This window comes from Zingiber officinale, chromosome 2A, assembly GCF_018446385.1.
Source record: "Zingiber officinale cultivar Zhangliang chromosome 2A, Zo_v1.1, whole genome shotgun sequence".
Classification (NCBI taxonomy): Eukaryota; Viridiplantae; Streptophyta; class Magnoliopsida; order Zingiberales; family Zingiberaceae; genus Zingiber; species Zingiber officinale.
The window spans coordinates 152,160,774-152,170,984 of record NC_055988.1 but is presented as its reverse complement, the minus strand read 5'-3'; the positions used below and the strand labels follow the sequence as shown (position 1 = coordinate 152,170,984).

General features: G+C 36.2%; 1 pseudogene; it reads left to right on the top strand.

Annotated features, from left to right (window-relative positions):
- Window positions 1-210: 210 nt before the first annotated feature.
- LOC122044137 lies at window positions 211-6,659 on the top strand (annotated as a pseudogene).
- The last annotated feature ends 3,552 nt before the right edge of the window (window positions 6,660-10,211 follow it).

The following is a 10,211-nucleotide window of genomic DNA, read 5'->3' as shown; positions in this document are numbered from 1 at the left end:
GACCACATCCATATCCTCTTCCCCCTTCTCTTCTCCTCTCCCTTCCGTCTTTGCCCTCTCGCGGGTTGCTCCATCTCTTAGGGTTTCTTCTCCTCATGATTTCTGGTTTTTGGTTTCTCCGTCTTTTCCTCATGCTTCCTGGTGCTTAGGGTTTCTGCTCCTTCATCGTCTGCACATTTTGCACCTCGCCTAGGGATCTTTCCAATGACGATGTCCTCGACCGCTTCCGCTCTCATTCTCGCCATCATCCTTCTGCTTGTCGCCCCCTTGTCACCTGGGAACTGCGCATCAACTGGAGAAGGTAACGCTCTCTTCTTCTCTTTCGGTGGGTCGGGGAAAACTCGTAGCTTTGCCACGGAGTTTGCCCTCTATGGCGATGCTGAGATGAATAGCTCAGAGGTGAGGGTGATGCGTGCGACGAACGAGAGCTCCGGGCTTATGATTTACTGGAAACCAATCAGATTCTTCGGCACCAAGCCCGGGTTCTCTTCTTCCTTCTCGTTCTCTATTTTGCCCGGCAATGGCGGAGGCCTAGCTTTCTTTTTATCTCCGGTCAGCGTTCCCTTGGAACCAGCGAATGGCGACTGGTCTAGGTTATTGACCAGTGTCGCTGCAGTGAAGTTCGTGACGGCAACAAGCCTCGTCGAAGTCGATGTTGGCGGAGAACTTTTGACAAAAAGCAGTAATCTTTCCGACGATGGTTTGCTTCTCATCCTCAGCAGAGGAGAAAAATTGCATTCTTGGATTGATTACGACGGAGAATCAAAGAGAATAGAGGTCAGGCTTTGCCAGGATAAGGATCCGAAGGAAGCAGCCCCTTTGATCTCTCACTCTATCTATTTGTCTTACATGTTGTGGAGGGAGGCGTCCTAGGTGGGTTTATCTTCCTGGAGTGGCAATTCTAGTCATGGCAGTAGCATATACTCGTCGAATTTTACAGAGAAGAGTAAGCTCTGTACTTGCACAATTCTAGTTTATTTTGCATTAATGCTTAGCAGCTTTAGGCATTCATATGACTGATGATGAAAGCAAATTAATTGTTCTATAATATAAGTACAGGATTGTTATATCAAAAAATTCATGCTAAAAAAATTTAGTAAAAAATATTTATGGACTCAGTGCATCTTTTTTTAACTAATAAATTGTAAAATAGTTTCCTTGTTTCCCATTCTTTAGGTTATCCTTTGATTGTTACTGCTTCATGGCATCATGAATGTTTTGTTTGGTCTATTAAGTTGTTTGGCTGTGGTTAATTTCAACTCCTGTTTGAAACAAGAAAATGGTTTTGGTGCTGAGTGAATAGGAGAAATACTAATATACATGTATCCTGATTATATTTGCCCCTTTCATGGAAATTACTATATATTTCTTGTTCCTATTTAACTTTTACAATTCATTTCTGATTATTTTTCATTGTGCGTTGTATTTGTTTGCCTAGTTCCTGTTTGCTACTTTGTAGACAAGTCTCAATTCTTAATCAGGATCGGACAGGATGTGCTGCATGATGTATTTAAAAGGATACTTCTTTCATAATATAGTCATATTCATCGTCTATTCTCATAGAAATTGTTTTGACAGGATTTGTGACAGAGCAGGAATTTTTCCTACTTGTAGGCATCACTCACTAATGATGCTACTGTATCTGTCAACAGATGCTTGTGGAGTCCTGAAGGTTCTATTCTTGGTATGCCGAAGCAAAAAAACAAAGTTGGATTATTTTGATCAAGTTCATCAAACTAAAATTCTTGTTATTCTTCTGTGATACTAATAGGTGTTGCATTTTCAAAGCATCTAGTGCAGATCTATGCTTTTAATCTAAATGAAGAATTACGACAACATTTGGAGGTCAGTTAATAGTTATGGTGTTTGGCAACCATATATATGATGATGATGATAGCATCTTGTTCTGCAGATTGATGCTCATATAGGCAGTGTTAATGACATTGCCTTTTCCTATCCCAAGAAGACTCTCTCGATCATCACTTGCGGCGATGACAAGGCAATTAAAGTGAGTAAAACCATGTGGTTGATCAGTCAGAAGATTGTACAAGAAGAATTGTATGTTCTTAACAGGTTCCGTTGCATGATGAATAGGTGTGGGATGCTTCAACTGGACAGAAACAGTATACATTTGAAGGCCATGAAGCCCCTGTTTATTCTGTTTGTCCTCACTTCAACGGGTTTATCCATGTATGTATTTGCTCTGCTACATACTGTTTCTATTCAATTTAGTTTATTTCTAGTGTTTCATTATTTCTATCTGTGAAGTTTTTCTTCTCAACTTCAACTGATGGTAAAATCAAAGCATGGAGCTATGAGGGTTCGAGATCTAGAGTTGCCTATGAAGCTCCTGGCCACTGGTGCACAACAATGGCATATAGTGCAGATGGAACAAGGCTTTTTTCATGTGGAACAAGTAAAGATGGGGATTCACATTTAGTTGAGTGGAATGAGACTGGAACTATTAAGCAGACATACAATGGCTTTAGAAAACACTCATTGGGAGTTGTTCAGTTCGACACAACTCGGAACCACTTCTTGGTTGCAGGGGATGAATTCCAGATTAAGTTTTGGGATATGGATAACACTGATATACTGACTACTACTGATGCAAATGGAGGACTTCCTGTTAGTAGCTTAATCTACGTTAGCTTTTCTTGTATATTTCTTGCAGTTCAAACTTTGAGTTTGTATGCAACTCTTATTTCTCCATGCCAGGCATTTCCTCAACTGAGATTCCAGAAAGATGGTTCATTACTTGCTGTTACTGTTGGAATGTATACTGAAAGCCTAAGCCTTGTAAACATTTATTATGAATAAAGAATCACATTTGGTCTAATTGTCTACATTTGTTTGTAGTTGTTCATTTAATTTATATTGTAGATAACATAGTATGTGGTGTCACATACAGAAGATGATGTTATCAGTACCTTATAAATTATAAACAGTAGCTCACGACCAAAATGGAAAAGGAACAAACCATTAGAAGGTCGTAGTGCAATTAGGTATTAGTTTATCTTGACTATATAATTACACTAGTACACTCAGAGTGTATTGAGTAGGACCATTTGAGGTCGTTTCTTTTATACTGACTTTATAAAGGAACAAAGACCTCAGTTATTATGGAAGTGTGTGCTCTTAATCCTAATATAATAACAAGCACATATATTTGATATTTATTTCTTTAATTTATCAATGGGTGAGATTTAGTTCGTTGAATCAATAAACCCGATAAGTTGAGAAATGGTATCACTTATAGTGTGTGTTGTTGATTATAGAAGGAAACTGTGTCCTAGAGATACTAGGTTGATAATGTCCTCAAGAGGAGCTTATAAAGATTGTCATGTTAAACCCTGCAGGTGGACTTAGTCCGACATGACAATAAGGTTGAGTGGTACTACTCTTGGACTTAGATATTAATTAAATGAGTTGTCAGTAACTCACTTAATTAGTGGACATTCGATATCTTAAACACAGGGAGACTAACACACTCATAATAAGAAGGAGCCCAAAAATGTAATTTGGGATTGGTGCGGTAGTTCAATGATAGTTCTCTAGTGGAATGAATTATCATTGATAAAATTAAGTTGTGTGTTCGGGGCGAACACGGGATGCTTAATTTTATCGGAAGACCAAAACCAATTCCTCCTCTCGGTCCCTATCGTAGCCTCTTATTTATAGAGTTCTATACCCACCTTCTATACCCACTAATAAGGGGCCGGCCAAGCTAGCTTGGGAACCAAGCTAGGACCGGCCTAGGTATAAAATTGGGTGGCCGGCCCTAGCTTGAACCCAAGCTAGTAGGGCCGGCCAAATAAAATTAAAAAGAAATTTAATTTTAATTTTTATTATTATGTGGAAGATATATTTTAAAGAGAATTAAAATTAAAATATCTCTCTTGTAAAAGATCTATAAAAGATTAAAGAAAGAGATTAGATCTCTTTCCTTATTTGTAGATTGGAGAGATGTTTTATTTTTTCTTTAAAAATTATTCACATGTTGATAAAATTAAAATTATAGAAATTTCCTTTTATCAACCATGAAGAGATTTTAAAGAGAAATTTTATTTTTTAAAATTTCCGGAAACAAATTAGGAAGTTTTAATTGTTGATTAAAACTTGTCCTCTTTTGTTTCCAATGATGTGGCCGGCCATCTCAAGTTAATTGGGAAATTTTGTTTTATTTTTCTCAATTAATTCATGTCAAGAAAAATTAAGGAAATTTTATTGTAATTAAATTTCCTAATTTGCCTAGGCCAAGGAATATAAAAGAAGGGGTAGGGGTGCCTTCATGAGACACAACCTCTATTATTTTCTCTCCCTCTTTTGTTCCTTGGTGTGGCCGGCCATCCTCTCCCTCTCTTCCTCTTGTGGTGGCCGAACCTCTCTCCCTTCCTTGGAGCTCTTGTGGTGGCCGGATACTACTCGGAGAAGAAGAAGAAGAAGGAGAGAAAGCTAGCATCTCTTGGAGCTTGGTTAGTATTTTGATTTTCTTCCTTGGTGAAGCTTCCTCTTTGTTGGCCGAACCTAGCTAGGAGGAGAAGAAGGTGATTGGTGGTTTCTCATCTCAGAAGATCGTTGCCCACACAACGTCCGAGGTTAGAAGAGGAATACGGTAGAAGATCAAGAGGTTTTTCTACAAGGTATAACTAGTAATTTTTTATTTCCGCATCATGCTAGTTATTTATGGAAATAATATCAAATACAAGAGGCTTACGTTCTAGTATTTCGAATATGTTTTTCGATGTTGTGTTCTTTTGTTATCTTTCTTTTCCTTGTGATTTGATTGTTCTCTTTGGTTAACCTAAAGTTATTTTAGGAAATTAAATATTAGCTTTCTATTAAAGGTTTTGTCTAGTCGGTGGTGGTTGCTCCCATATCCAAGAAGGACATGTGCCTCGCCACGTCAGTACTGGGAACCTTTTATGGAAATTAATATTTAATGGAATTAATAACTTAAGGAGACTTGGGTCGAACGTGTTAAGTTCCGCAGGAGATCCAAGTCAAAACCTAAAAGAACAAATAGATTAAGTTTTGGATCAAACGTGTTAAGTTCCGCAGGCGATCCAAAATTTAATTTAAAAGAACACATGGTAGCTAGGAAAAGGTTCAGACCTTTGTACAAAATTTTGTACAGTGGAACCTCTAGGTTTTCCGAGTAGCAGTTACGACTAGTGATAATGGAATTAAAATCCTAGAAAATGCTGATGGACAACAGGTTTTAAGGATGCTTGAGGTTTCACGTAGTGTTTCTAAACAATCTAATTCCAATGTGAAGGTAATATTCAGCAACTACTCTAAGTGAATATTGTGTTTACAAAATTTTATATGACATGAGCAAAATCTGCAGGCTGTTGTGGATAGTACTAGAGTTGCTGATGTCAAGCCAAGGATTCCTGAAGAAACTGAAAGAATCAGAAGCTGGAAGCTAATTGAGATTGTGAATGTTGGGCATCTTAAAACTTTGCGTTTGCCCGATTCAACATCAGCAGTGAGCAAGGTTGTGAGATTGATATACACCAATTCTGGATGCAGTTTACTAGCACTTAGTTCCAATGCAGTGCATAAACTCTGGCAGTGGCCGTGCGATGAACGAAATCCATCGGGCAAGGTCAGAAAGAAACAATTGTAAGAAATTATCTATTTGCTATAAGCCTAGTGCTGATTGTTTGCTTTGCTTGTTCAGTCAACTGCATCTGTTGCTCCTCAGCTCCGTCAGCCACCAAATGGTATTCTTATGACCAATGAAAGGAGTGATAACAATCCAGAAGAAGCAACTGCTTGTATTGCTTTATCTAAGAATGACTCTTATGCAACGTCTGCATCATGTGGAAAAGTTTCTCTGTTAAATATGAGGACTTTTAAGGTGCGTAGCCATGAATTGATTTTACTCTTGCTACCAAAAATGGAGAAACCAAACCGACTAAACCGACTAAATCGAAACATATCTTTCAGGTTATAACCACTTTTATGCCAACCCCACCGGCAGCCACGTCTTTAGCATTTCATCCTGAAGATAATAACATGATTGCTGCTGGAATGGAAGATTCTAGTATTTTGATCTATAATATTCGGATTGATGAGGTTCATAATCTCGTGCTTTCTATTTGTCAAACTATGTCGATTCTTGATGCCTTCTATAGTTTGTATTGCTTTTGAAATTCAATAGGTAACTTCCTCTTTTGCGTTACTTTGAAATCATTGTCTATAATGTCACTTTCTTGTAGGTGAAAATCAAACTCAAGGGCCACCAAAAAAAGATAACCGTCTTGCATTTTCCCCTTCACTAAATGTTCTCGTGTCTGCTGGAGCCGATGCTCAGGTGTGCAGATAAAAAATAATTCATTGTCGACCATATCTCCACTTGCGTTCCGAGTCATATTTTAAAGTTGTATCTGCTAACATCTTCGCTTCTAATGTATATTCTAACCCCTTTACTTGGTGATTATATGCAGCTTTGTGTTTGGAGCATAGGTAGTTGGGAGAAGAAAAACTCCCGCTTTATCCAGGCGTTTACTGGATGTACATCTCCATTAGTTGGGGACATCCAAATTCAATTTCACAGTAATCAGACACATCTGTTGGTTGTTCACGAAAGGCAAATAGCTATCTATAACAGTAAACTCGATTCTTTGTGTTGGGTTAGTTCTTTGTATTGACCAGAATATCACTTAGTATTAGTCACTTTGTTAAGATTAAGAGAATTATACTTTTCAAGTAACATTTATTTCTTATTTGTCATCTATTACCAACATATTTTTTGTTTTTATAACTTTTGTCAAAATGAGTAATTTAACATTTTTTGGGTATTGATTTTGTTTTCTTTATGTGCTTATTTCTTAATAATTTTTCTCATTGACCAAGAAGTTTTTGGACATGTTATTTTACTTTACATTATTCCTATTTCTTTCATTAGATGTTGAGATTGTGGAAATTTCCTATGCAGCGTCTTTCAGATATTTTGAAGGTAAATGGATGTATTCAGGAACTCCAACTAAACAGTTCAGGTATTGGAGATGAGGTTGTTTAATTTTACTTGTTGCAAGTTCCGGTTGTTTGTTTCTTGAGGAAGAAAATGATTCTTGATTCTGGTAAAGTCTTAATGCTAAATATGTTATGTAGGGTGCAAGGGTTATTGCAGATATGCTGAAAGAAAATCAAACTTTACGTGTACTAGAACTTAACAATAATATGATTGAATATTCTGTATGACCTTATTCTTGGGCAATCTTTCATGTTTTTTTTATGAAATTCCTAGATCTTTTACACTTTGTTTCTGGTGTCCTTACTCCTTACACCTTATTTCCATGTGAAATTTTATAGGGTTTTGCAAGTCTTGCTGGAGCACTAGTTGAGAATAAGGCAATTCGATCTATACATCTCAAGCTAATAAGACTTACACACACTTAGATTTTCTATCCATGCAGTTCTTTCTTGCAGATTTAATTTCTTCATCAGATCTGTTGGCTTTCCAGTATTTATTGATTGTACTACTTCTCAGTAATTATGTAAAACTATATTTCTTCTTGTTTAGGAAAAATAACACTTCTAGATATTGGCAACAATGAGATTGGTCCCAAAGGCGCCTTTAGCATCACTGAGTTTGTTAAGAAAACTAAGTCCTTGCTACGACTGAATCTTTACATGAATGACATTGGCGATGCGGTGTGGTTATTGACTATTGTTGCTTTATGCTCTGTTGCTTCACTTCTGAAACATAAATTATCATCTAAGGTGCATATATATATCTAATTGGAAATCATATAAATGAATTGATGTTACTCATCTTTATTGCTGCTGAGGAATTTATTTACTTTTCATGTACTCTTAGTGATAAAAGTGAATTTATTATTTGCAAACTAAAAGTGAATTTATTTACTTTTCATGTACTCTTAGTGGTAAACAGTTATGCCATTTGGGCCGACTACTAATGAATTGAATTTGAAAGATTAAATTGCTGTTTATGTAGTTAGATTAAAATTTTTGGTTTGGATTATATTAAGTTTCCAGGAATGATAGATCTATCACTATATGATGTGGTTGAGATAAATGATGAATGTTTTTCTTTTTAAGCATTCCAATTAGTCATCTTGTTACTTGGTGCTCTTACTACTTTTTCAACTATGATTTTTAGTCTTGGTTTACTAATATATTATTTATGTGTTTTTATAGTTTACAAATCTCAAGTACTCCAGAGTTGAAATTGATGAAGTGCGGTTCGAGTGGGCTGAATGCATGCTAGATTACATTTGAAGTGCGGTTCTACCTTGATGTGTTATTAAAAGAATGTTCTACCTTGATTTTGATATCTATTAGCTAGCTTTTGATGTAAAAAGAATGTTTGAGTATTTTATGGATATTATTGTAAGAAGATTATTTATATAATTTGTGAATATTTGTATATTTTATGGATATTGTTGAATGAAGAATATTTGTATAATTTGTGAATATTTGTGTATTTTTTTTTTATTATTGTCGGTTTTTCATTGTTTCGGAAATCAAATTTGTGCTGTTAAAAAATATACATATTACATCGGTTTTCCACCGCTGCAAAACCGGTGTTATTAACTAATATTACATCGGTCATTTACCGCTGCCAAAACTGGTGTTATTAACATACAATATTACAACGGTTTTACACCGTTGATGAAATAGTGTCGTTAAGTGATACTACACCGGTTAATAACCGATTCGAAGACCGGTGTCGTTAAGTGATACTACACCGGTTTTAACCTGATGTCTAAAATGACAGACTTTTAATATCGGTTTCATAGACATCGGTCGAAAATGAAATAGACACCGGTGGAAAACCGATGTCTATGAAGGTTTTTGTTGTAGTGTCTGCTTTAGAACCCTATGCGTGGAACATGAGCTAAGTCCAGAACCCCGTATGGATTCCACCCATAGACAATCTCAAAAGTCTCAAACTTGTGGTCATGTTTCTCGATCTGTTACAGGTAAACTTTACTTGAGGTAATGCCAAGTCCCACTGCTTTGGCTTAGTTATTGTAAGACATCTTAGAAGATTGCCAGATTCTAATTCACCACCTCAAGTTGTCCAGCTGTCTGAGGGTAGTGTTGGTTAGTCCTAGGAAAACGTACCAGTTCCACTGTACAAAATTTTTTTGTACAAGTGTCGAACCTTTCCTTAAATAACCTATTGTGTTCTTTAGAAGTTAAATTAGGAATCACAGACGGAACTTAACATCATTGATTCCAAATTTAACTTATCTGTTCTTAATGGTTTAGATTTGAATCGCAAGCGGAACTTAACACTATTGATTCAAATCCACCTATGTTATTAATTTCATTAAATATTAATTTCTAAAATTGGCTTCCAAGACTACATGGCGGGGCACATGGCCTTCCTGGATATGCGAGCAACCACCACCGCCTAGACAAAGCCTTTTAAGGAAAACTAATATTTAATTTCCTTAAATAACTCTAGGTTAACCAAAAAGAACAATCGAATCAAAAATTCGAAAAAGAAGAAAACACAAACTCGAAAAACTAATTCGGAAAACTAGATCTAATGCCTCTTATGTTTGGAATTCTTAAAAAAAGAAATAACTAGCATGATGCGGAAAACAATTGCTAATTATACCTTCTCTTTGTAAACTAATGACCTCGAGATCTTCTGTCGTATTCCTCGCCTCGCCTTGGACGTCATGTGGGCGACGATCCTCCAAGATGAACACCACCCAAAAGCTTTCTTCCTCGTCCTCTAAAATCCGGTCACCACCACCACCAAGGAGAAGAGAGCAAAGAGAAAGGGAGAAGAGAGAGGGCCGGCCACCAAGAGATCTCCAAGCAAGAGAATAAGAGTTGTATCTCATGAAGCCTCCTCACCCCTTTTTTTATAATACTTACCTAAGGCAAATAAGGGAAGAATTTTTACATAAATTAAAATCTTCCTCTAGTTTTTCCTTTTCCCTTTTTATTTTCCTTTTCTTTCCTCTTGATTGAATCAATCACCAAAAATTAATTTGATGATTTTATTTTATTTAATATGGTCGGCCACCTTTCTTGGGCACCAAGCAAGGGTGGCCGACCCCCATTAGAGGAAAGGAATATTTTTTTTTTATAAAATTTTATAAGAAGAAAAACTCTTATAAAATTTTACAAGCTCTCTTTTCCTAAAGTAGGAGTTAAAAAAGGAAAGTTCTAAAAATTAAAACCATGTTTTAAAATTTAAAACTTCTCTTATAAAA